The 27,247-nt window shown below is 37.1% G+C and overlaps 1 protein-coding gene across 5 annotated transcripts in view; it reads right to left on the bottom strand.

Moving 5' to 3' along the window:
- TENM1 (teneurin transmembrane protein 1) overlaps positions 1-27,247 on the bottom strand; it is a 1,227,224-nt gene that overhangs the window by 727,982 nt on the left and 471,995 nt on the right. The gene's annotated exons all lie outside the window — the stretch shown is intronic.

The following is a 27,247-nucleotide window of genomic DNA, read 5'->3' as shown; positions in this document are numbered from 1 at the left end:
ATACCTGAAAGCAGAAGTACACTAGAGTTTGCAGTGAGTACCTCCCTAACACTTCCTCTCCACTATTCCATGCTTTGGGTCCATGATTGCTCAACAATTTGTTTGGCTTTGTATGTTAACTCTCTTTTCAGTCACCAGGTTCCAGATGCCGTCAGGATGCTGGCCAGGCTTCCCTGGACTGAAGACCCCACCAATGTGTCTTGGAGCTCCGCTTCCCCAGAGACCCATCCTTCTAGGGAAAGAGAGAGGCAGACTGGGAGTATGGACCGACCAGTCAACGCCCATGTTCAGTGGGGAAGCAGTTACAGAAGCCAGACCTTCTACCTTCTGCAACCCACAATGACCCTGGGTCCATGCTCCCAGAGGTATGGAGAATGGGAAAGCTATCAGCGGTGGGGGTGGGATATGGAAATTGGGTGGTGGGAACTGTGTGGAGTTGTACCCCTCCTACCCTATGGTTTTGTTAATTAATCCTTTCTTATAAAAAAAAAAAGCGCAAAGACAGGCATAAGGATCCCGGTTCGAGTCCCGGATCCCCACATTGTGTGTGTGTGTGTGTGTGTGTGTGTGTGTGTGTGTGTGTGTGTGTGTGTTCCATCTTTCTCTCCTCCTCTCTGTTTTCTCCTCCTCTCTCAATTTCTTTCTGTCCTATCGAACAACAACGACAGCAATAACAATAATATTGACAACAACACCAACGATAAACAAGGGCAACAAATGGGAAAAGGTGGCCTCCTGGAGCAGTGGACTTGTGCAGGCACCGAACCCCAGCAGTAACCCCAGAGGCTAAAAAAAAAACAATCCCTATGGGTCATATTTATTATTTATAAAAAACATTGGGAGTCGGGCAGTAGTACAGCAGGTTAAGGAGAGGTGGCGCAAAGTGCAAGGACTGGCGTGAGGATCCTGGTTCGAGCCCCTGGTTCCCCACCTGTAGGGGAGTCGCTTCACAAGTGGTGAAGCAGGTCTACAGGTGCCTATCTTTCTCTCCCCCTCTGTGACTTCCCCTCCTATATTCATTTCTATCTGTCCTATCCAACAATGACAGCATCAAGAACAACAACAATTCTTTTTCTAGCGTTTGCCCTTCTTCCGTAGCCAGTCAACAGCGTCAGGTTGAGCCTGATGTCTGCTTGTTGCTGGCTTTGAAAGTGACTGGTATCCATGTGGATTCAGTCAGCTAGGAAGGATCGTCAGTTTCCCCAATAAATGGGTACTCACGGGATGCACCACAAGAAGGCCGATCCAATGCTAAAACAAGGGCAACAAAAGGGAATCAATTTTTAAAAAATTAAAAAGTATTAGCTGTGTTTTAACACGTATTGAGAACTGGTAATAGAGAGAGACAAAGGGAGGATGCTAGGGCATGGACTTTAAAGACTTTTTTTTTGTATGGGCCAGGTGGGGGTTTGCCTGGTTCAGTGCACACATTACAGTGCACAAGGACCCAGGTTCAAGTCCCTGATCCCCACCTGCAGGGAGAAAGCTTCACAAGTGGTGAAGCTGGGCTGCAGGTGTTTCTCTGTATCTTTCCCTCTCTATCTCCCTTTCCCCTCTCAATTTTCTCTGTCTCTATCCAATAACAAGTAAATAATTAATTTTTTTAAAAAAGGAAAAAAAGACTTTTTGTGTAAAATCTCGAAACCCGAGATTATACCCTAGATAACTTGCCTGATTCACATGTCATGACCTGTATTTCTTTTTTGTCCTTGTGGCTTCACCACTCCAGGCTGATTTTTCAGATAAGATTTTTTTTTCAAAAGGAGTTAGACAGACAGAGAAGAGAGAGTGACAAATACCACAGCATCACAGCTTCCTTCAGTGTGCTGGGGCTAAGGCTCAAACCTGGGTCACATGCTTGGAAAAGCAGCACACTATCCAAGTAAGCTATTTTGTTAGCCAATTTCAGCTTGTATATATCTCTAATCAGTTAATATTGGAAGTCCTAGGGTTACTTAGACTTCAGTTTCTTATCTTTCCACAAGATGATTACTGCAAATATGATGTATGTGTTTTCTCTTCAGATTCCTATTCGTTTTAGCCCATAGAAATTTCTACAGACTAGAGACACTATCCTCATTTTTCTAGATAAAAGATTACTGGTTTTATTTCACAGAGTGAGTCAACTGCTTTGCTTTGTCTGAAAACTAGTAATCTCCAAGCATCTTCCTGTCCTCCATCATTACAACAGTTGACAGCCTTTCTCCATCCACTATTGTGCAGACATACAGTTATTCTATTTCCTATTCTTCTTATATTTGTGTTTTCAGAAATGTTAAGTTGCAGTTCTGCCTTTCCAAAAAATGAAAATCACATCCAGTATTTCCCTTCTGACAAAATGTCTTTGTTCTCTGAGCATGTGACGAATTCCTAGCTTCTCCTTTCATTCTTAGATCAGTTGTCCCCTATGCTCTGTGAAGCCTTTGGTGATTTCTTCAAGATAACTTAATTCATTATTTCCTTTGTATACTTCTTACATTTTGGATGTAATTATTGTATGGGACATATTGCACTGAGTTTCAGTACTTGGTATGGCTGTCTTTCTTTTTTATATTTATTTATTATTAGAGACAGAGAACAATCGAGAGAGGAGGGGTAGTAGAGAGGGAAAGAGACAGAGAGACACCTGCAGTCCTGCTATACCACTCATGAAGCTTCCCCCTCCAGGTGGGGACCAGGGTCTTGAACCCAGGTCCTTGTGCACTATAATGTGTGCACTTAAACAGGTGCATCACCACCTGGCCCCTGACTGTCTTTCTATCAATCTTTTTTGTACTGTAGAAACTGATTTAATGATGTTTTTATTTCAACCACTTACTTGATAAATAGTAGTTGTTCAATGAATTTCTTTGACTAGCAAAAGACTCCTTACCTTATTTAACTTATCTTAGGCTGTGATGGCATAACGACTGTTTTTCTAAAGTACACATCTTATCACAATGACATATAAATTGGCGGTTTTACATTTTCAGGCAAAAAACAAAATCTTTAAAATGTCATACAAGGCTCCTTAAAACTGGCCTCAAATTATGCTGAAATATTATGTATTATCTGTCTCTGTTAGCATTCTACTAACTAGACTCAATTTCTTATTTTAATATTTATTTATTCCCTTTTGTTGCCGTTGTTGTCTTTTATTGTTGTTGTAGTTATTATTGTTGTTGTTATTGATGTCATCGTTGTTGGATAGGATAGAGAGAAATGTAGAGAGGAGGGGAAGACAGAGAGGAGGAGAGAAACATAGACACCTGTAGGCTTGCTTCACCGCTTGTGAAGCGACTTCCCTGCAGGTGGGGATCTGGGGCTCGAACTAGGATCCTTATGCCGGTCCTTGCACTTTGTGCCACATGTGCTTAACCCACTGCGCAACCGCCCAACTCCCCACTTAACTCAATTTCTATCAATAGAATATGTCCTTTAACACCTTTGTGTCCATGAATATTGCTAACTCTTCCTGAATGTCCTTTCTTTTCTTTTCTTCTTGACTAATCTATATCCATACTTCAAATACCATCTTCTACCTGAAGATTACCCAGAGTTTTCCAGTTTGTTACTTCATGTTGTATGCTTTCATTGCACTGCAAACATTTTGCACGTCCCTATTATAAAACTTAATATATCACACTGTATTTATTTACTTATTAAGTCCTACTCTGTCAACTGATAATGAACTCCTCATAGTCAATGAGAATGTCTAATTAATAATTTCTGAGTCTGTTGTCCTTTGCAAATGCTAGATTCTTGGCAGATTCCTGTTAAACAAGTGAACTGGAGTGTTAAAATAAACTGTTGTACATGTTTACAGATGTGTTCACTTTAAACTTCACAAACACTTTTTCTACTTATATCCTCTAGACTCTTGAAGTGACTTTTAATTCTGAACATAAATAATGACTTATAGGAAGCACTTGGTCTTGCTGTTATAGAACTATTGCCATACTTGTCAACTACCTACTACCTGCATTTGAGTTTCAATAAGTGTGGTCTATTTGAGTAATCTTTATTTATTTATTTATAAAAAGGAAACATTGACAAAACCATAGGATAAGAGGGGTACAACTCCACACAGTTCCCACCACCAGAACTCCGTATCCCATACCCTCCTGATAGCTTTCCTATTCTTTAATCTTAACAAATGAATTAGATTAACCATGCATTGATCCAGTCAAACCCATGGTGATTGGTTGTCTTGAATATTGGGAAAAAATATTGATCTTATTCAGGTCAATTGGATTAGATATAGAGAGATAGACTAATAATACCATCAGTATTACTTTTATCAGCACCGTTAGGTCTAAGTAAGCAAAGTGCTAAAAAGAAGATCCCCTCTGACATTTGTTTGTAATCCTGATCTCTCCTCACATACCCTATCTCTCCTTTAACAAATGCTTAGTAATTTAGAAATGCTCCTCAAATGGTAACTGTTCCATACAATATCTGATGAAAATAAAATTTATACATTGTTGTTAAATACGTTTAAGATAGAAGATTGATTCTTTTCTCTTTTTAACTCAGGAGCATATACAACATGCTGATAATTATATAGAGAAATGTTGTCACAATGGTTTGGTATATAGCAGATTAAGATAGCAATCTTTATATTTAATAGTCTAATCATATATTATTAGTACATTTTTCCACTTTCAAAAATGTTTTCCAAAAGAATTTATTTTCATTCAGAGCCAGTCAAACTAAATGTGGTGGTACAGGAGGTGGCGCAGTGCATAAAGCATTGGATTTTCAACTATGAGGTCCCGAATTCAATCCCCGGAAGCACACATACCAGAGTGATGTCTGGTTCTTTCTCTCCTCCTATCTTTCTCATGAAAAAATAAATAAATTCTTTAAAAAAGTTTCCAATAAAAAAATAAATGTGAATGAGCTTCTTAATAAAATCTGTTTATAAATATTTCCAAGATTTCCAACTTAATTAAAATCTTTTGTCTGGAGGTACCTGGAATTTAAATATTTATGGAGTCTAGATGAGAAATTAAATATATGTTAAATATTTAGTATAGTTTGGGTATCTTATGTAGGAAAATATTTACTCCTAATTAATATGTATACAACCCCTAAAATATGGACGTTTAAGAATAAATTGCTATTCATCTAATGGTATATGTTGAGATATTTAATATAAAAGTTTTCAGTTTTGAAAAATACATGGGATACATAGAACCCATATTTTAAATATTGTTCATAATGCAGTATCTTTTATTTATTTATTATTTATTTATTTATTTCCTCCAAGGTTATTGGGGCTAGGTGCCTGCACCATGAATCCTCTGCTCCTGGAGGCCTCCCCCCCTCTTTTGTTGCCCTTGTTGTGGTTATTTCTGTTATTGATGTCATTTGTTGTTGGATAGGACAGAGAAACGGAGAGAAGAGGGGAAGACAGGGGGGGAGAGAAAGATGGACACCTGCAGATCCGCCTCACCACCTGTGAAGCGACTCCCCTGCAGGTGGGAAGCCGGGGGCTCGAACCAGGATCCTTATGCTGGTCACTGCACTTGTGCCACTTGCGCTTAACCCACTGCGCTACCGCCCGACCCCCCATAATGCAGTATCTTAAGAAATGATTCTGCCTGGAGCAAGTATTTGCTTTTCTTAAGCATATATCCCCCTTGGGTTAATTAAACATGGTATGTTATCACATGCATAATGAAAAATGTGACAACACATTTTTCATAAATGACTAATTTATTTAACAGAAAAATATGAAAAAAAATGCTGACCTAATTTATCTACCACACAAGCTTGCATATTTTAGTTCACACCTATCATATAGAATAAAAGTTAAATGACTAATAAATTAAAAATTATAAGATCGGATCTGAAAGACACAACACTAAATGTATTTCCTTCAGAAACTAAAAATTTCCCCTTTCCTTTACTTACTATAAATAAATAAATAAATAAATTTCATGAGAAAGATAGGAACAAAGCACTGCTCAGCTCTGGTTTATGGTGGTGTTAAACATGGGACCACAGAGCTCCAGGCATGAAAGTTATTTTGCATAACTATTATGCTATCTCCCCAGCCCTCTCCTTTCCTTTAAAGAGTTTTATTTGAACTAGTAACAGGGTGCACCTTAACCCAACAAAGCAGAACGTCTAGGTTATGAAAAATCGTAGATTTTGAGACAGGATAATTTTCCCATTATGAAGTGACTAGATTTTTAACAACAATCCTATCTATAAGTGGTTTCTCAGAACAGCTAAAACCATCGAATGATCGCCATTCAGGGTTTTAGAAACATGACTCATACCAATAAGGAGAGACACCTGAATTTCATCAGAGCATTTCAAAATCTACATTTTTTTATTGCCTTCAGGGTTATCACTGGGACTTGGTGCCTGCACTAAGAATCCACTGCTCCTGGAGGCCATTTTTTCCCATTTTGTTGCCCTTGTTGTTGTTATTGTTGTTAGTGCTATACTTGTTTTATAGGGCAGAGAGAAATCGAGAGAGATGGGGAAGAAAGAGGGGGAGTTTGTAAAGCGACTCTCCCCACCCCACCACAGGTAGGGAACCGGGGCTCTAACCTGAACCCTTAACACTGGTCCATGCGCTTGGTGCCATGTAAGCTTAACCGGCTGCACTATAGCCCAGCCCCAAAATCTAAATTCTTAAATAAGCTAGCAAGTACACAAATACACCTTAATAAGGAAGCACCAATGTATATTAAAGTTACAAGACCTCTAAACACATTATTAGAGAATTACTTTCTGGGTTAAAACAACAACTGAACTGACATGTAGAGTGAAAGAGAACAGTGAGCAAGCAGCAGTCCTTTTTCATCCATATAAGGAATGCATAATAAATTACTCTCTTCTCTCTTATACTGTCAGGAGAAAACGAGGTTTAGATTAAACTTCACGAAAGCCTAAAAGGATAATTTGTCAGTATTTTCCCGTTTACTACCAATGCACTATTGATTTGCTAGGGCCCTGCTTTCTATTTTACTTACACTAATTCAGTCTGGAACAAGGGAAACCTAACTTGTTGGAAAGCAAAGTATTTCTTTATTTCTAAGTCTCATAGGCTCAAGTTGCAGCATATTAGAAAGTATGTACAAATCATTCTTACTAGTTCTTGTAGGTAAAGATCAACCTCTTCGTTAGAGGCAAGCTATTATCACAGGAAACCACTTTTCTGCTAAGGTTTACTTTGAGCTAATTTCTTTTCATAAAATTATGGTTCTTAGGAGAATATGATAAAAAAATCCAAATGATTGCTCAATTTAGCAGACTCGTGACTATAGTTCTAGACAACTGCTTAGAAATGCTAAATAAAACAGAAACATCTTGGTAAACCTTGTGACTGAAGCTGATAAAACTGACAGTATTAGTTCGATGTATAAATGACAGAGCTTCAGGACAAAACTACATGTGATGGAAAAGATACAAAATTATTCCTCAAATATTTATTGCTTTCTATGCAAACTCTATGCATTTATACAGGTATCTTATAAATTCATGTCTAAAACAATAATGAAGGTTAAAATAATTTACCCACATATGTTCAGGGCAAGAATATTTTATACATATCAAATATTTAATCAATAATTTGTTGACCATTTTTTGTGACTATTTTGCTTAATTTTGTTGTTGTTTTTTTGTTTGCTTTTTCTTGCTAGGTTACCTCAATGCCAATTGTGGTTTCGTTTTGACACCAAGAAGTACAGGAGGACTGGTGGAAATGCCATGATTAGATGGGTTTATGACTTGTTCAAGACTAAAACGGAAACTTTGATTTAACAGTTTTTCAACATTTAGACATTTACTAAAATTCTGGCATGACTCTGGATTAGTAAAATTCCACTTTAACATCTTCTTAGTAATTTTTAATTTTTTAAAAATCGTTATTTATTAGCTAGAGACAGCCCAAAATCAAGAGGGAAGGAGGAGATAGGGAGGGAGAGAGACAGAGAGACACCTGAAACACTGTTTCACCACTTGCAAAGCATTTCTCCTGCAGGTGGGGGCTGGGGGCTCAAAGTAGGGTCCTTGTGCATTGTAACATGTGTGCTCAACCAGGTGCACCATGACCAGGCCACTTCTTAGTCATATTTTAATTTTAATCTTACTTTAGGGTTTTTTTTTGTCCTGAAGAGTCACATTTCTTGATAATTTTGATTGACTTGGCTGATCAGTTCTACTTAGAATGCTTTCTAAAAAGAAAAAAAAACAATTGAACTGCTATCTGATAATCTATGACATTATCTTTATACACAAAAGGTTCAATAATTTCCACTTTAATGATGATGCAATTCAATCAGACAATATATCAATGTAGGCATTGTGTTAAATCAACTTATTTGACAATTTTGATTAACTTGCCTATTTTCATAAATCACTCAAAAAGATACATGTATATGCTTGTTTATTTATGTGTGGACACTAAGTCTATTGATATTTGCTACTTATTAGTCTTAAAATGAACTGCACTGACTATAAAGTATTAAATAGTATAAAATATTGTATGACTATACAATATTCATTTGACTTATAGTCTATTTGTGACATGTGTACTCAACCAGGTGCACCACCACCTGGCCCCTTTATAGTCTAATTGTGATAGAATACATTTATGTTTACATGCATTGATTTGGCATATAACTCACAGTTGTTTCCCATGCAAAAATTTGTTAGATTATTTGCTTATAAAAGGTAGTAAAGTTTGAGGTCGGGCAGTATCCCAACGGGTTAAGTGCACAAAGTACAAAGCGCAAGGACCAGCATAAGGATCCTGGCTGGAGCCCTGGCTCCTCACCTGCAGGGGGGTCGCTTCACAGGCAGTGAAGCAGGTCTTCAGGTGTCTGTCTTTCTCTCCTCCTCTCTGTCTTCCCCTCCTCTCTCCATTTCTCTTTGTCCTATCCAACAAAAACTACATCAATAATGACAATAATAATAACCACAACAACGTCAAACAACAAGGGCATAAAGGGGAAAAATAGCCTCCAGGAGCAGTGGATTCCCGGTGCAGGCACCAAGTCCAGCAATAACCCAGGATGCAAAAAAAAAAAAAAAAAAAAAAAAGTAAAGTCATCACAAGAAGGAAATAAATTAACCTAGGACACCAGAAAAATAGGTTTGACAGATTCATAAGAGTTAAAAATTATCGATTTTGTTCACCCGACTGACCAAGTCATTCAGGCCCCAAAGTAGGTTATGCATATAGATAGTCTTGGGACCAAGCAGTAGCAAACCTGGTTAAGTGCGCACGTACTCGAGTTCCCACCTGCAGAGAGGAAAACTTCACAAGTGGTAAAAACAGTCCTGCAGGTTTCTCTCTTTCTCCCTATTTATCTCCCCTGCCCCTCTCTATTTTTCTCTATATCTATTGAATAAATTTAATATATATATATATATATAGATAAAGTACTAAATAACAATTATGGAATAAGTAATCATTTGAGGACCAGGTGGTGGTGGACCTGGTAGAAAACACATATTATAGTGTGAAAGGATCTATGTTCAAGTCCTGGTCCTCAACTGCAGGGAGGAAGCCTCACAAGCAGTAAAACAGTGCTGCTGGTGTCTTTCACTCTCCCTTAACTCTAAATTTCTCTCTATACAAGATGAATAAAGTAATAAAACTAAATAATAGTTCATGTCAATTAAGTATTTATTTTATTACATTCAATAGTAAATATATATCAAGAATTATATATTTTGTGTTTAAACATTTAAAACTATTTGTATACAAGGTTATTTTAGGAGCTTTAAATATTTCATTGAGTAAGGCAGACAAGAATGTGAAGAAGAATATAGAAAGAAACAAAGAATGAAAGAAAATAAAACAGAACATGCTAAAGGGTATTGAGAGTTCAGGGCTAGGGATGAAAGCTACAGCATTACATATTGGGTTGTTGGAAATAGTAGGATGTATTTTCCTGTAACATGTGTGCACACCCAGGTTGCCTCCACCTGGCTATGTTGTATTTTCCTGTTTGTCTATGTAAAAATGCACCATGATGATTATGAAAACCCAATAGAATGAATGTGTCAGAGTAGTCCTTACTGAGAAGGAGAAATATGAACACAGACTTAAAGGAGATAAGGATTAAACATGAAAAAGGAGCAAGAAAAAAAAAAGAAAAAAAAAAAAAAGAAAAAGGAGCAAGGACATTCCTCCTATCTGGAGAAAGATCAATAAGAAATGGGATATATATTCCCTTAGCTTTACACTTCTTTTGCTTTGGACCTGTTTAATTATGGTAACTCCAGTATATACAACATGCGATAGAAGGGAATCTTTTGGATCATTTCCTAAGGTTGTTAATTTTCTCAAAGTGAAAGCTATTAAACTTTTACACAGAAGAATTGTGCCCACCACTCAATCTAGCTAGTTAAATTATTTCAGCAAATATAAACTTTTCAAGGAATAATGGAATAGATATCTTCAAAATACTAATTGTTCAATTGAAAACACTGAACAGTTAAAGAAAAGAATTTATGCACACATTTCTAGACACTATAACAATATTTTTAAAGCTAAAATATGTCATTTGGTAAATAAAGAAATACAATTTCAAATCAACCACTTAATATAATATTAATTTGTTCATTGAAATACAATTATGTATATACCCTTGAAATTATTAGATGAAAAATGCGTGTTTTGGGTTTCTAAGCAAAATGACATGGTACATATTACATGAAAGCTTTGAAACTCAGAGATGTCTTTTTTTTTACAATTGCAAAATTGGGCAGACAATTTTGGAACATAAAACTGCTGATCCACTGAATAATAATACATTCATGCTTGGCTTCCACTGTGACACAGGAACTTGAACACAATGCACAGTTTTCTTCATGAATCAGAGCATATAGTCTGTTCCACATATGAGGTTCTTATTTAAGAATGACAATCTGAACGAGACTTACTAGGGATTCCATTCATATTTAGCACATTAAAAAGTCTTGGATGGACCTTGAAAAAATCATGTTGAGTGAAATAAGTCAGAAACAGAAGGATGAATATGGGATGATCTCACTCTCAGGCCGAAGTTGAAAAACAAGATTAGAAAAGAAAACACAAGTCGAACCTGAAATGGAATTGGAGTATTACACCAAAGTAAAAGACTCTGGGGTGGGTGGGTGGGTGGGGAGAATACAGGTCCATGAAAAATGATGAATGAAATAGTGGGGGTTGTATTGCTAAATGGGAATCTGGGGAATGTTATGCATGTAAAAAAAAAAAAAAGAAGTAGAAACGCAAAGCAGAAATTGACTGAGTTTGGAGTATGGCACCAAAGTAAGAAAGCAGAAGTATACTAGAGTTTGCAGTGAGTACCTCCCTAATACTTCCTCTCCACTTTTCCAAGCTTTGGGTCCATGATTGCTCAACAATTTGTTTGGCTTTGTATGTTAACTCTCTTTTTAGTCACCAGGTTCCAGGTGTCATCAGGATGCCGGCCAGACTTCCCTGGATTGAAGACACCACCAATGTGTCCTGGAGCTCAGCTTCCCCAGAGACCCATCCTACTAGGGAAAGAGAGAGGCAGACTGGGAGTATGGACCGACCAGTCAACGCCCATGTTCAGCGAGGAAGCAATTACAGAAGCCAGACCTTCTACCTTCTGCAACCCTCAATGACCCTGGGTCCATGCTCCCAGAGGGATAGAAAATGGGAAAGCTATCAGGGGAGGGGGTGGGATATGGAGATTGGGTGGTGGGAATTGTGTGGAGTTGTACCCCTCCTACCCTATGGTTTTGTTAATTAATCCTTTCTTAAATAAAAAAAAAATTAAAAAAAATTAAAAAAAATAAATAAATTAAAAAAAAAGAAATGAATAAACAAAATAAAACAAACTTAATGTTTAGAATATTCTAAGATTAATTAGTGGTTATCGGAAAGAAGCAAGTGGGAAGGGGGCAGGGTGTGGGGCTTAATCCATTAGTATATGTCAAATGCATGAAGAAGAATAGAAATGAACTTTCAATGGTGAACATAATGTATATAGAGACAGAGATTTACGTGAATTTGCATTTGGAACTCATAATGTTTTAACATAATGTAACTTCAATCCACACTTAAAAGAAATTATGCACATAAAACACTGGGAAAAAAGCAGAAGATTGTAAGAAAAAGGAAATACATCAGAACCACACGACTCTCCAATGAACAATATTTACATTGGCTTTTTGTTAAACAAAAATATGCTATACTATACTGAGAAGAGGAAGAAGTCGACTGTCGTGCTCTATAAGATAACTAAACCCTCAACTACCATAGTTGGAAATTAAGAGCATCTTATTTATAAACATGAGGTGAAGTACAAGAAGAAGCAACTAAAAGAGCCTGAAGTACATGCTTCTGAAGAACAATAGGGTGGAGGTTGGGAGTAGGGACAGGGAAGGAAGAGAACTATCTTCTTTTTTGTTGTTCTTTGTTTTTCCAAAGCTTTTTGTTTTGTTTTGTTTTACTTAAGTGCTGGTACTATTTATGATTAATTTCTAGAACAGAAAGGTTTTTTTCATGGTTCAAAATTCAAATGGCTCAGCGAAAGTCTGCTGACTTTCTTGTCACCTCTCACCTAGTTCGCCTAAGCAAAGGTAGACAAAAATGTGTGTGTGTTTTGTACATTGTTTCAAAGATAGTTTGCTTAAATTGTTTTTATTAACATGAATATTCATTTGAAGGAAGTTAAGACAAAAAGAAATTTTGCTGAAATACACAGTTCTCATGGTCCAATTCAGTAAACTTAATGTCTATACATAAAACCTAGTAATGTAAAAAGCAAAAAAAAATTTCTCAGTCCAATAGATTTGTTGTTCACTTTATTTTTAGAAGGAACACACATTGAAAAAGTTGTGTTAAAGCAAATCAATAGTTAAAACTACAGTTGCCATAGAGGGAGTATTTTATAATTCTGTGTTTTTTCTTAGTTTCCTTTACTTTGAAAGCTTTTTAAAATGTTTTATTAAAGTGTAAACATATAAACCACTATTTAATTAATATGAGAGGCGAAAAACTGATGATATGTCTAGAACTTCTTAAAACACAGACTGAATCTTTTTAATACATAGGCTGTCTTTGATATGTGTCTCTCCTTAAAGCCTAGACCAGGGAGAACAGAAGCAACTGGTAGCACAGATATACAAGATGCTGGGTATTATACCCCAAACACTATAAAAGGGACTTTCCAAAGTTAACCCTATCACCAAATAATGTGACGATAACAATAACCATCCATTTTCTTCTTGAACCCTACAACAACAGGAACCTCACATTTCCACTATAGAGCCTATATTTCTCCCAGTCCTGGAACCTTAGGGTGGGACCCACTTTTCTGCATGCTGTTCTCAATTCAAATCAAATAATATTGCATCCGTGGATCGCAACTTAATCAATGCACCAAGTGCCACCCCAACATGCTTCACTTCAGACTGTGACCAGAGACTTCAGGTGTGGAATGACAACCCTTCAGCTTCATCACTCTGGTGAGACCTTTCCTTTCATAGTGTTCTCCATTCCAGGTGTTCCACTCCCCAATAAATTCCCCAAACCTAGATATAGTCCAGGTCCCCTGAGATATAGCATAGGTTCACACATGCCCATAAACTAGGGGGAAAATATATACCTGAAAGTAGAAGTACACAAGAGCATGCAGGGAATACCACCCAACACTTCATCTGCACTATTCCAGTTTTTAGGTCCATGATTGTTCAACAATTTGTTTGGCTTTGTATATTAACTCTCTTTTCAGCCACCAGGTTCTGGATGCCAGCAAGATGCTGATCAGACTTCCCTGGACAGATGATCCCATCAATGTGTACTGGAGCTCCACTTCCTCAGAGCCCCACCCTACTAGGGAAAGAGAGAGGTAGACTGGGAGTATGGATCAACCAGTCAATGCCCATGTTCAGCGGGGAAGCAATTACAGAAGACAGACCTTTGACCCTCTGCAACCCACAAGAACCCTGGATACATACTCCCAGAGATAGAGAATTGGAAGGCTATCAGGGGAGGGGATGGGATATGGAGATCGGGTTATGGGAATTGTGCGGAATTGTACCCCTCTTATTCTTTTTTTTTTTTTTTTTGGTTTTCTTTTTTTTTTTCTTTTTTATTTAAGAAAGGATTAATAAACAAAACCATAGGGTAGGAGGGGTACAATTCCACACAATTCCCACCACCCAATCTCCATATCCCACCCCCTCCCCTGATAGCTTTCCCATTCTCTATCCCTCTGGGAGCATGGACCCAGGCTCATTGTGGGTTGCAGAAGGTAGAAGGTCTGGCTTCTGTAATTGCTTCCCCGCTGAACATGGGCGTTGACTGGTCGGTCCATACTCCCAGTCTGCCTCTCTCTTTCCCTAGAAGGATGGGTCTCTGGGGAAGCGGAGCTCCAGGACACATTGGTGGGGTCTTCAGTCCAGGGAAGCCTGGCCAGCATCCTGACGGCATCTGGAACCTGGTGACTGAAAAGAGAGTTAACATACGAAGCCAAAAAAATTGTTGAGCAATCATGGACCCAAAGCTTGGAATAGTGGAGAGGAAGTGTTAGGGGGGTACTCACTGCAAACTCTAGTGTACTTCTGCTTTCAGGTATATATTTTGCAGTAGTTTACAGATACGTGTGAACATATGCTCTCTCTCACAGAAACTGGTGTATATCTAGGTTTTGGGACTTTGTTAGAAAGTGAACCACCTGAGATGGAATTAGAGTATACTATGAAAGGAAAGGTCTCACCCTAGTAATGAAGCTGAAGGGTTGTCATTCCACAGGTGAAGTCTCTGGACACGGTCTGAAGTGAAGCATGTTGAGGTGGCAATCATTGTGTTGGTTACGTTGTGATCGGCAGATGCAATATTGTTTGCTATGGATTGGGAGAGGCATACAGGAAAGTGGGCCCTATACAATGGTTCTAGGACTGGGGGAAGTAGAGGCTCTATAGTGGAGATGTGAGGTTCCTGCTGTCTTAGGGTTCAAAAAGACAATCGATAGTTAATGTTATCATCACATTATTTGGTAATTAGGTTAACTTTGAAAAGTCCTTTTGTTAAGGTTTGCTGTACAGTACCCAGTATCTTGTATATAGCTGTGCTATTGGTTGCTTCTGATCTACTTGGTCTAGACTTGAGAGAGTCTGCATATCAATTACACAGCCTTTATTAAACTGATGATTTTATTAAAAAGATTCACTTTGTGTTTTGAAAAACTTCGAGGCATACAATTAATTCCCCCCTCTCGTATATTAGTGATTTATATGACTACATTTTACTAGGAGTGTACTTAAACACCAATCCCACCACCAAAAGACTGTGTCCCATCCCTCCCACCCACTCCCACCCTCCCACTGGGCCTTCAGGAAGCTGCATGTCTACCCCTCACCACAGGGTTTTTACTTTGGTGCCCTACTTACAATTTGGTCAGGTCCTGCTTTTAGTTTCCCTTTTAGATCTTCTTACTCAACTTCTGTTGATGAGTGGGATCATCCCATACTCATCTTTATCTTTCTGACTTAGCTCACTTAACATAATTCCTTCTTGCTCAGACCAAGATGGGTCAGAGTGGGTGGGTTCATTGTTCTTGATAGCTGCATAGTGTACCCCTCTTATTCTATGGTTTTGTTAATGTCTCCTTTCTTAAATTAAAAAAAAATAGGAAATCTATCAGGGGAGGGGATGGGATATGGAGTTCTGGTGGTGGGAATTGTCTGGAGTTGTACCCCTCTTATCCTATGGTTTTGTCAGTGTTTCCTTTTTATAAATAAAATAAAATAAAATAAAAAAAGTTTTTCTTTCATTTATTTTAAAACATTACAGAAGCACTGCAAATCAACAATTATTTTATAAAGTGACATAGATAACAAGTGATTTTGAAACATTTTCTTGTCATAACATTCTCATTAATTTACTTTTTAATTGTATTAGGTTAAAAACTAAACATAAAAAAACTAAACATATGGAACAAAATTCTAAAGGTACAAAAGAGCAAACAAGAAACAAAAATCTACTTCCAACCTCTGTTATCCTTTTTTATTGTTCTTATTCACAGAGAAATTCTAGGAATATGCAAACATAAAAACTATGTGGCTACATTAATACTAATACCCCAAGTACACCATAATGAACATCACAATTTTCAGACTCTAGCTTGTGACCTATTAGTGGAGAATTAAAATGAATTTATATAGCAAGGACACGAAATAAAATGGAATATAAATATTTATGATCATAGTATGGGTAGGTAATATTTTCTAAAGTGTTTTGTTTCTATTTTTCATTTTCTTTATAGATTCATTGCAAACAGGGTCAGAATGTGAAACATGTGTTTTACCTGAGTGAAAAACAAACCAAAATGCCAGTTTTGCAGAATGATTCAAACCCTGTGCTTTTTGCTTAATAGTTTATACTGAAGATTGTTCTACTTCAAAAAGTATAGTTGTCCTATTTTTCTTATGTTAATTTATAATATGTCCATAAAACATATAATTAGCAGTATTATAAAAATCCATTATCCCCACATCTATATTGGTTAAATATATACATAATTACTAGTCAAAATTTTCTTGTTCACTTCCATGTATGACTGCAGATTATTTCATTGCATAACTGTTACAGATTACTCATGCAGTCTATTGATGAGCACTATGTTATTCCTGATTATTTATATGTCAAACAATTTTACTTTCAATATGATCACACAAATTACTGCATAATCATTCAGTATCTGAAGGATAAATTACAAGTGAAACTACTGAGTCAAAGTAAGCATCTGTTTTGCTAGACACTGCAAATTTGTCTTTAGGAAAAATTACATCTATTTATACTCCTATAAATATCATTTCATAAATGATCATAAATAAAGTATATTGCCAAATATGATAATAGGTGAGAGATGGCAACTTACTGTATTCTTTTTAGGTAAGGGTAAATTGTTTCATAAGTTCATAAACCATTTCATTCCCTTTTCTTTGTCCTATATCCACTCTTTCATTTTGTTGGGATTTTTAAGTTATAATTACATATGAAAAAAAAATTAACCCTTGTTTCTAGATGCTGAAACTAAGGCATGATAAACTCTTTGTTCATGGATTCTGGATACTTTAAAAATATGTATGAATACTTTCCCTACCTATAAGGCTAGGGAAATATCTTCTATGTTTCTCTCTAGTACTTATTTTCACATTTAAATTTCCATTCATCTAGAAATTGTTTTGGCTACAGGGATAATTTGGTAAATGTATTAACCATTTTAAAGGTATATATCCTTGGTCACTCAATTCTACTTATTTTATAAACAAAGACTTTAATTTATTTAGAGAGAAAGAGAGAGGGAAAGACAGACAAGAGAGCATCATTATGACATGCAATCCTAGGAATCAAAGCTGGGGCCTCATGTATTCAAGTCCTGTGATCTACCCACAAGGTTCCCTTTTAATTTCCCATGATTACTATTTCTAAGAAGTCTAACATACATGTGAAAATGTGTACATTATTTACATGATAATGTTAATTATAGTATTATGTCTATCTTTCTCTCCCCCTGTTTTTCTCTCCTCTCTCCATTTCTCTCTGTCCTATCCAATAACAATGACATCAGTAACAACAACAATAACTACAACAACAACTTTTAAAATATCTAATCCAATGGAAATGTAGATGTTCAACTTGAGGGGATGATTACTATGACACATAGCGTAATCAACAATGACAGATAGAGTGATCAAATACTATATAGTTATGATGGAGAGAGATCAGCACCACAAATACAGGAAAATATTCAGTCCATGAAATAAGATGGGGAAATAATTATTGGTACTTCTATCAGATGTGATGCTAATATTGGTGCTGAAATTTTGAGAACTGATACATAATACATTTAACATTAGCTATCTAAGACTGGCATCTGAAACACAAAGTAGGAAGAAGGATTTTTTTTTACTATAAACTTGTTTCACTAATTTAATTTTTGAAAATATTTGTTCATATGACTTTTAATACTAAAATGTTATGACTAAAATCAACCATGAAAAAAAATCTGAGCTTGTTGTATCTAACTTTATAATGACTTCAATTTCACTACCATCAAAATTATTTTCAATTCTAAGAGTATTACAATCATCACAGAAGTGTCTCACTCGAGAGAGCGTATGTGCACACGTATCCATAAACTACTGCAAAATATATACCTGAAAGCAGGATTACACTAGAGCTTGCAGTGAGTACCTCCCTAACACTTCCTCTCCACTATTACAAACTTGGGATCCAAGACTGCTCAACAAATTGTTTGGCTTTGTATGTTAACTCTCTTTTCAATCACCAGGTTCCAGATGCCACCAGGATGCTGGCTAGGCTTCCCTGGATTGAAGACCCCACCAATGTGTCCTGGAGCTCAGCTTCCCCAGAGACACACCTTACTAGGGAAAGAGAGAGGCAGACTGGGAGTATGGACCGACCAGTCAACGCCCATGTTCAGCGGGGAAGCAATTACAGAAGCCAGACCCTCTACCTTCTGCAACCCTCAACGACCCTGGGTCCATGCTCCCAGAGGGCTAGAGAATGGGAAGGCTATCATGGGAGAGGGTGGGTTATGGGGATTGGGTGGTGGGGATTGTGTGGAGTTGTACCCCTCCTACCTTATGCTTTTGTTCACTAATCCTTTCTTAAATAAAAAATTAAAAAAAAAAAAAAGAAGTGTCTCACTCACACATAAAGTAATCCCAATAACTTACACACTTCCTCTGATCGGTAACATCTCCAAAGCAGCCATTTCTAAGTCAACTTCACTGTCTTATATATGCCTAATAGGTCCAACAGAGCCGTTAGGGTGTCAGTTATACAGCAGGACTCCTGCCAAAGCTATTACCAAGTTATTGCATTGTTTCACATACTTCCTCTGACATTCCAATGGTTCCCGAGGAACTATTTTCATAGCAATGGAAGTGTCCTGTGTAACTCACATTACCAGGGGAAAACAAAAATACAAAGAAAGAAATGTAAAACAAACAAACTCCCCCCCATCAATGATTCCTGAATGGTCCCACAGGGTTAAATATCAGAAGAAAGCAACTCCTCTTAGGAGTATACTACTTATATGCCATTCAAGAAACACAGGTGTGGGAGCACAGCGGGTTAAGTGCAGGTGGTGCAAAGCGCAAGGACTGGCATAAGGATCCCGGTTTGAGCCTCTGGAACCTCACCTGCAGAGGAGTCGCTTCATAAGCGGTGAAGCAGGTCTTCAGGTGTCTATCTTTTTCTCCCCCTCTCTGTCTTCCCCTCCTCTCTTCATTTCTCTCTGTCCTATCCAATAATGATGAAATCAATACCAAACACAATAATAATTACCACAATAACAAAAGAGGGCAACAAAAGGGAATAAGTAAATAAATATTAAAAAATAAAAAAGAAACACAGGTGTTAGGTTAATCTTTTATTCCGCAGTTCCTTCTGTTTCAATAAAGGAATTGAGGTTCTGAGAACAACATACACATGGCTATGAAGGCACACTATTTATTGATAGCACATAGCATACTACAAAGTTTCTGTAGTATGCATATAGAAGCAATGGGAAACAGTTCTAATAGATTTCTTGGATGTTACCTGGTTGTATCAAATAATCCCTTACCTAAAAAGTTCTTAAGCAGCACATAGGGAGCTCAGCTGCCCAACAATCATTCAAATCAACAGGGCTTCTAAGTAGTTGAAACCCCAGTTCTCTGTTAAAGCCCTACTATAACCACAATAGAAAATGCAACTGCACAAGTTAACCCTCAATCAAGTCCGAAGTGTTTAACTCAATTCCTCTCAAAGACTTCTAACCATAGTAGAACAAGATTGTTGGCTACTGAAAAGTTGTTTTATTTAAGGCAAGACAAGTGCAAAAATGTTTACACAATTTACAATGAGCAAGCAGAAAGGGGGTTGGATTCTGCTAGGTAAGATAGTTAACTACAGCACAAGCTATCTCAGAAGCCACACTGCACGGCTAGTCCTTGATATACTTCGCCTTGCAGTACAATGAATAAGTGTTTTCCGAGTAGCAAATAACATCCACACCTAATGTTTATTGAACGCTTAATATATCACACACACTTTGATCTGTGTCCTCATTACACACACACACACACACACACACACACACACACACACACACACTGAAATGGGGATGATGAAATAGCTCACCTGGTAGAGTTCACATTCTACCATGTATAAGGACCTTTGGGCTGGTCCCTGGCACCACATGGTACACCATGCATAGAAGAAGATTTACCAGTGGTGGAGCAGTCCTGTGGTATCTCTCCCTATCTGATATTGGGAAAAAAAGGAGTTTACCAGGAGTGGTGGAACTGCATAAAAAGCCTAAGGAGGGGGGGCAGCAAAAAGCAAAAAACAAACAACTCCCCCGTGATGTAATAGTCAACATTTCCATCTGATAGACAAGACTGAGATTTGAAGATGTTCAATTACCTGTACCAGGACACATGTCAGGTGTGTGGTAAAACCAGGGAACAAACATATGTCCATAGAATTCCAAAATAAATTTAAGTTGGTACTGTACCAAGAACACTGTTTATTTAGACTAGGCTAACATAAACTGTTTTAGTTCACAAAATGGATTTGTATCTCTTGGGCTTTTATAGTGAGCTGCACATATCCTTGCTTTACACCAATAAAGCTGCATTAAAATGAGTAATTTATCCTCTCTAATAGACCTCTTTGGGTATATCCATTCATTCAACTAACTACACCGTCCTGAGAAAATGCACCAATATTCCAATGGGTACGTTTGCAGAAAGCAAAATTTATATGACTGAACTTACTCCCTGGTTATAGCAGTTGCGAATGATGATAAGACAACTGATTCAACCAGAGAAACTTGTTCTACTTCCTTGCAATTAAAAAAATGCACTAAAATATCCAGCTAAAACCAACTTTTTTTTTCCACAAAAACGAGAAACAAAACTATGGAACTGTAAGGCATTTTATCTCTGCCTTTTGAAATATTGTGGGCCAGCCATACTCTTGCCCTGGTCCTCATGTCTTTTCAATAATTTTAGCTAAACTAGTAGTTCAAGTTATTTTCCATTACCTATGATGACAATAACAATATTAAACATTAATAACTAATAAGGCATAAGTCTCTTCTATTTGACTGTAAAGTCCTTGATGTTAGGAACTGCATGTCCTTTATCTTTTATATATCTACAGTCTCCAGTATAGAGCCTGAGAGTGAATAGATGTTCAATAAATACAGCTCACACCAAAAAATAGCATTCTTGGCAAAGGCACAACAATATCTTCTTTGTGATCTATGCATTACAATTTAAAAGTTAAACATGTTTTTTATCTCTATAGTTTGCCTCCTTTTAGTGGTTTCAATTTCACTTTTATTTTCATCGTCTGGACTTTAACCAATCTGGGTTGCCATTTCCAGAGAAAGGAGGGGGAGGAGAGAAGAAAAAATATAAAAACATAGCACCGAATCTTCTCACAGAAAGGTGAAGCTGGGCTCTAAACTAGATCCTAAAGCAAGGTGATGAGAGTGCTCTATTGGATGAGACACCTCCAGGCCCCTCACTGTCACTTTTTTTTTTAGTCCAACCGTTTCATTTAGGTCATGTGGAAACCATATCGCTGGATGGAACTGACTATTTAAATTGTGCTGCTGATATCGAATGCCCTCCTGCTTAATATATAGTCATAAATACGTACTGAAGAACACCCTAACTACCGAGGTTGATACTTAAGTAGAACTGTAAAATCTTTCTAGGAAATCACCTATCTATCCTACCAGAGGCAGTGATCTAAGATTTGACTCACTATAACATTTGTATCCTTGTACAATCTGAGATCTAACAAAGTAGAGCATATCTCTATTTTAATTTTCTCCCAACACAATGCATATTTCTCATTTATTTAATACATACCATGTTCCAGATACAGTGACTAAGATTTAAAGCTAAGTTAGAAACTATGCACTATCCTGTCTTCACATAGTTTCTATATCAGTACTTATTCACAACCATTTTTGAGTAGACTATGCAGTACAAGAAGGTGGAGAGACTTGGGTTGGTGGTAGGTGTGCAGACACCAGGAGGTATGAAACTGTACCCATGTGTCAATGATTGTTCTGTAAACCATTATTTCCACAATAAAATATTTGGAGAAAATTCACAACTCAAATATGTGTCTATAATGAGTAGCAATGTTGACAGTAATGTGGAATGTGAGTGGAGAAGGAATAAAATGTAAAAAAGGAAATGACTGATGGTATTATCTGCTTCAAAGGTTCATTTAATCGAATCTGTATGTATCCTAAAAGGCAATTAGACATCAATAGACAACAAATGGTCCACCTAGGCCACGTTTGAAGGAACAGGAACGATGCTCAGTGTTCTGATAGCAATATGAAAGCAAGATTTCTTTGATGCTTGAAATTTTCCCTTCCCTATGCTTCAAAATTTTGAGTTCAAGTAGTACAGTAGTTACATTAATTCCTCATGAATCATTGCATGAAGAAGACTTACATTCAATTAAGGTAATTAAAGAATGTTGATGAAAATGACAAAAACATTTTGAAAGTCTGTACAGATTAATAAAATGAAAGAAATGAATTTTACAGATATGACTTTGGCAATGTAAGTAGAAAAATACAAATTGTAACCTCCTGAGATAGAATTCAAAGCATCTTTGAAATCATGTCTCAGAATCTTTCTCAACTGAGCAGTTAGTTCACCCAATTTATCCTATCTTCATTTTCATCCCAAGGTTACATGGGCAAGACTTAAATCATCCTAAACTGGTCCATGATACTGTGCCAACTTCCTCAACAAGTACCTAAAAATGAAAATGTGTGGGAAAACAAAACCAAAATAAAATGTAATGACACAAATTAAGAAACACAAAATTAAAACTAGCATATAAAACTTCTAATTAATGAAAGAAATGTACTACTAAGCCTCCTTTCACAAATAGATGAGATCACTGGGAATTAAATGGCAAAATTTGTACACAAACATTGAGTAAAATTCATTGAAAACAACATTTCTTTGAAGTAACATGTCTTAAAAATATGAATACTCAAAATAAAAGGTCATAAAAATATGAATACTCTTATACAACTCAATCCTCCTCTTCAAAAATTATGGAAATGTTGAAGTCAGGCCATACTTGGATATCACTGATTAAAAATTATAGACCCAAAACCCTAACAAAGGGACTTTCCAAAGTTAACCCAATTACCTAATAATGTGATGATAACAACAACCATCCATTTTCTTCTTGAACCCTAAGACAACAGGAACCTCACATTTCCACTATAGAGACTATATTTTCCCCAGTCCTGGAACCTTAGGGTGGGGCCCACTTTTCTGCATGCTGCTCTCAATTCAAATCAAATAATATTGCATCCACGGATCGCAACCTAATCAACGCAAAGAGTGCCACCCCAGCATGCTCCACTTCAGACTGTGACCAAAGACTTCAGGTGTGGAATGACAACCCTTCAGCTTCATCACTCTGGTGAGACCTTTCCTTTCATAGTATTATCTAATTCCATTCCATTCCAGGTGTTCTACTTCCCAATAAAGTCCCCAAACCAAGATATAGTCCAGGTCCTGAGATAGAGCATATGTTCACACGTGCCCATAAACTAGGGGAAAATATATACCTGAAAGCAAAAGTACACAAGAGCATGCAGGGAATACCCCCAACACTTCATATGCACGATTCCAGTCTTTAGGTCCATGATTGTTCAACAATTTGTTTGGCTTTGTATGTTAACTCTCTTTTCAGCCACCAGGTTCTGGATGCCAGCAAGATGCTGATCAGACTTCCCTGGACAGATGATCCCATCAATGTGTACTGGAGCTCCACTTCCTCAGAGCCCCACCCTACTAGGGAAAGAGAGAGGCAGACTGGGAGTATGGATCGACCAGTCAACGCCCATGTTCAGCGGGGAAGCAATTACAGAAGACAGACCTTCCACCCTCTGCAACCCACAACGACCCTGGATCCATTCTCCCAGAGATATAGAGAACTGGAAGGCTATCAGGAGAGGTGATGGGATATGGAGATTGTGTTATGGGAACTGTGGGGAATTGTACCCCTCTTATTCTATGGTTTTGTTAATGTCTCCTTTCTTAAACAAAAAAAATGTAAAAAAAAATTTTTTAAAGTAAAAAAAAATTATAGAAACAGGGGCCAGGTAGTGGCACAACTGGTTAAGCACACACATTACAATGCACAAGGACCAAGGTTCAAGCCCCTGGTCCCTACCTTCAGGGGGAAAGCTTCACGAGTAAAGTAGGTCTGCAGGTGTCTCTCTGTCTCTTTCCCTCTGTATCTCTCTCTCCCCTCTCAATGTCTCTCTGTATCTATGTAGTAAATAAAAATAACACAAAATATTTTTTTAAAATTAAAATATTTATAAAAATATAGAAAACGTTATAAAATTCCAATTGGGGAAATCACATTACAGGTCATAAGAAAGATCTCAAATTGTATAGCCTTTATGATAATTAGTAGTAGAAGTCATAATCAGACTTACAGGACTCTAAGTGTAAAGAAATTGCTTAATTTCACATCTTACATTCATAAGTGATTTAAGGGAGAATAACTGGCTACTTAGAAAACAATCCATTATACTTAGCTAATTGTTTTCTGAATTGTTTTTAATTATGATGTGCTAAATAATAATGATTTTTTTTACTTTATTTGATTAGAACATAGAGAAATTGAGAGGGAGCAGAGATAGGAAGGGAAAGAAAGATATAGAGACACCTACAACACCGATTCACCACCCATGAAGTTTCCTCTTGCAGGTGAGTCACGCCTTGGGACTTGAACCTGGATCCTTATGCATGGTAAATACATGCACTTAGCCAGCTGTGCCACCACCTGGCCCCCATAATGGTGAATATTTATATACACTGAATATGGTATCCTAAGCCTAGAGAATTACCACAACTAGTCTCAAACTCTTTCAAAGAATTAAAGAGAAAGGACCATTTCTAGATTAATTTTGTAAGTTATCATTATCATGATAGCAAATTTGCACCAGACACATTACGAGCAATGCATTTCATAAACAAGCTGTTGTATTTATAACTGCATTAAAAATTTAAATTAAAATATCAATACTTTTGGAGTAAATCTAACAAAGGAAATGAAAGAACTTTAAATTAAAGCCTCAGGAAATTTTATATATATGAAGACGAAAAGAAATAAAAGTACATCCTTTGTTTATAGATTGGAAGAAAAATACTGTTAACATGGTCATCATACTTAAAGTTATTTACAGCTTCAACACAATCCCTATTAAAATCCAAGTTGTATTGTTCAGGGAAATAGAAGAAATAATTCTAAAATATGTATGGAACCACAAGTAACCATAATTAGCCAAAATGGTTTTTAGAGAAAAGAAGAAAATTGAATTCATCATGTGCCCTGACTTCAAACTGTATTATAAAGCAACTGTCATTATAACAACACAGTATTTTTATAAAGACTGGCACAAAGATTTATGCAATAGAATAGAGAGTTCAGAAATAAACTCTCATACACATATGGCCAACTAACTTACAGCAAAGTGCTGGGCTAGCTTTGTGGGCGGGAGAGACGACCAGGAACTCATGGCTGAGTGGGAACGCAATATGCCCTCGTTTATTGATCAGATACATCGCCTTTTATGTATCTCTTCAAGTGGCAAGGGGAAAGGAAATGATTAGGAGAGGTGGTGGAGCAAAAAAAGAGCACAAACAGAACACAGAAAGCTTCCATCTAAGCAGTGGGGATTAAACCAATACCCTGCAGGCAGAGTGCGAAAGTAGCAAGTTTCCATCTAACTAGCGGGGATTAAACCAATACCCTGCAGGCAGGTCAGGTCTCAGGCAAGACAGTGATTATGTAAATAGATCACAGCATCAAGCAATGCAAGGGAACCTGACGTGATGACTAACACAGATAGAAACAGAAGGGGTCTTTAGAAGCAGAATTAGCCAAAGGAGAAATGATGACCAACAGCAAAGGACCCAAATCCATACAGCAGAGAAAATAGAGTATAATCAACCATTTACTTGATATTGTGACATTAAACTAAAGGTCAGATGAAACCAAACAGGCCCATATATCCCTGAAAGTCTTTAACACATCCAGGGGATATGGCATGCTAGTGTATAGTAGCTTACCCAGGTTAGCTGTTTTTTTAAAAAAATATTTATTTATTTATTCCCTTTTGTTGCCCTTGTTGTTTTATTGTTGTTGTTATTGATGTTGTCATTGTTGGATAGGACAGAGAAATGGAGAGAGGGGGGAAGACAGAGAGGGGGAGAGAAAAATAGACACCTGAGACCTGCTTCACCACCTGTGAAGTGACTCCCCTGCAGGTGGGGCGCTGGGGACTAGAACCAGGATCCTTATGCCAATTTTTGCTCTTTGTGCCACTTGCACTTAACCCTCCCTGTGCTACCGCCTGACTCCCAGGTTAACTGTTTTTATGCTGGAGTGGATTGATGTGATTTTAATCAAGTTGATTCTGATAGATTCTTTGTCCCAGTTCCTTTCCCCTAGTCTCTCTAATTCTGAGTGTTTATCCTATCATCAGATGTGAGAATTTCCTATCTCCTCTTGTCCCACTTAATTGATTTTAATCAAAATCATTTATAAATTTTATTTTCTGTACCTCTCTGCTGAAAGGGAATGTCTAAAGAGCACAATGAAAGGACAAGTAAAAGACCAATGTTCGCTCACTAAAGCATAACACAGTATAAATACAAATGATACAAAATAAGATGAACTTATTTTCTCATTCACATATGCTATTTATATTTGTTGGCACAGTTAAAGTCTGATTCTAATGGCAAACTAACACATCTAGAAGAAAAAAACAACACAAGGTAATCTGCTAGGAGGCACTGTAAGGCTATGAACTATACTAATGTCTAATGTTTACAGATGCATAGGAAATCATGAAGTTAGAACCAACTCAGAGACTGAAATTTTCTGTACCAAGCTCAGCCAGTTTCCCTATTTCGTTTTTAATATTATTTATATATTCTTATTATCACAGACACAGAGAGAAATTGGGCAAGAGAAGGGGTTAGAGGAAAAAAGAAAGAGGAAGAGAGAAAGAGTGATACCTGCAGATTGTTCTACCTCTTGTGAAACATCCTCTTCGTGTGGAGACGGGATGCTCAAACCCAGATTCTTGTACATGGTAACTTGTGCATTTTCAACTAGCTGTGCTGCCATAGGATAGGTCCCTCTCCTATCCCATTTTAAACTGTG

This window comes from Erinaceus europaeus, chromosome X, assembly GCF_950295315.1.
Source record: "Erinaceus europaeus chromosome X, mEriEur2.1, whole genome shotgun sequence".
Lineage (NCBI taxonomy): Eukaryota > Metazoa > Chordata > Mammalia > Eulipotyphla > Erinaceidae > Erinaceus > Erinaceus europaeus.
Note: the sequence above shows the minus strand (reverse complement) of the source record. Positions and strands in the feature narration are given on the sequence as shown.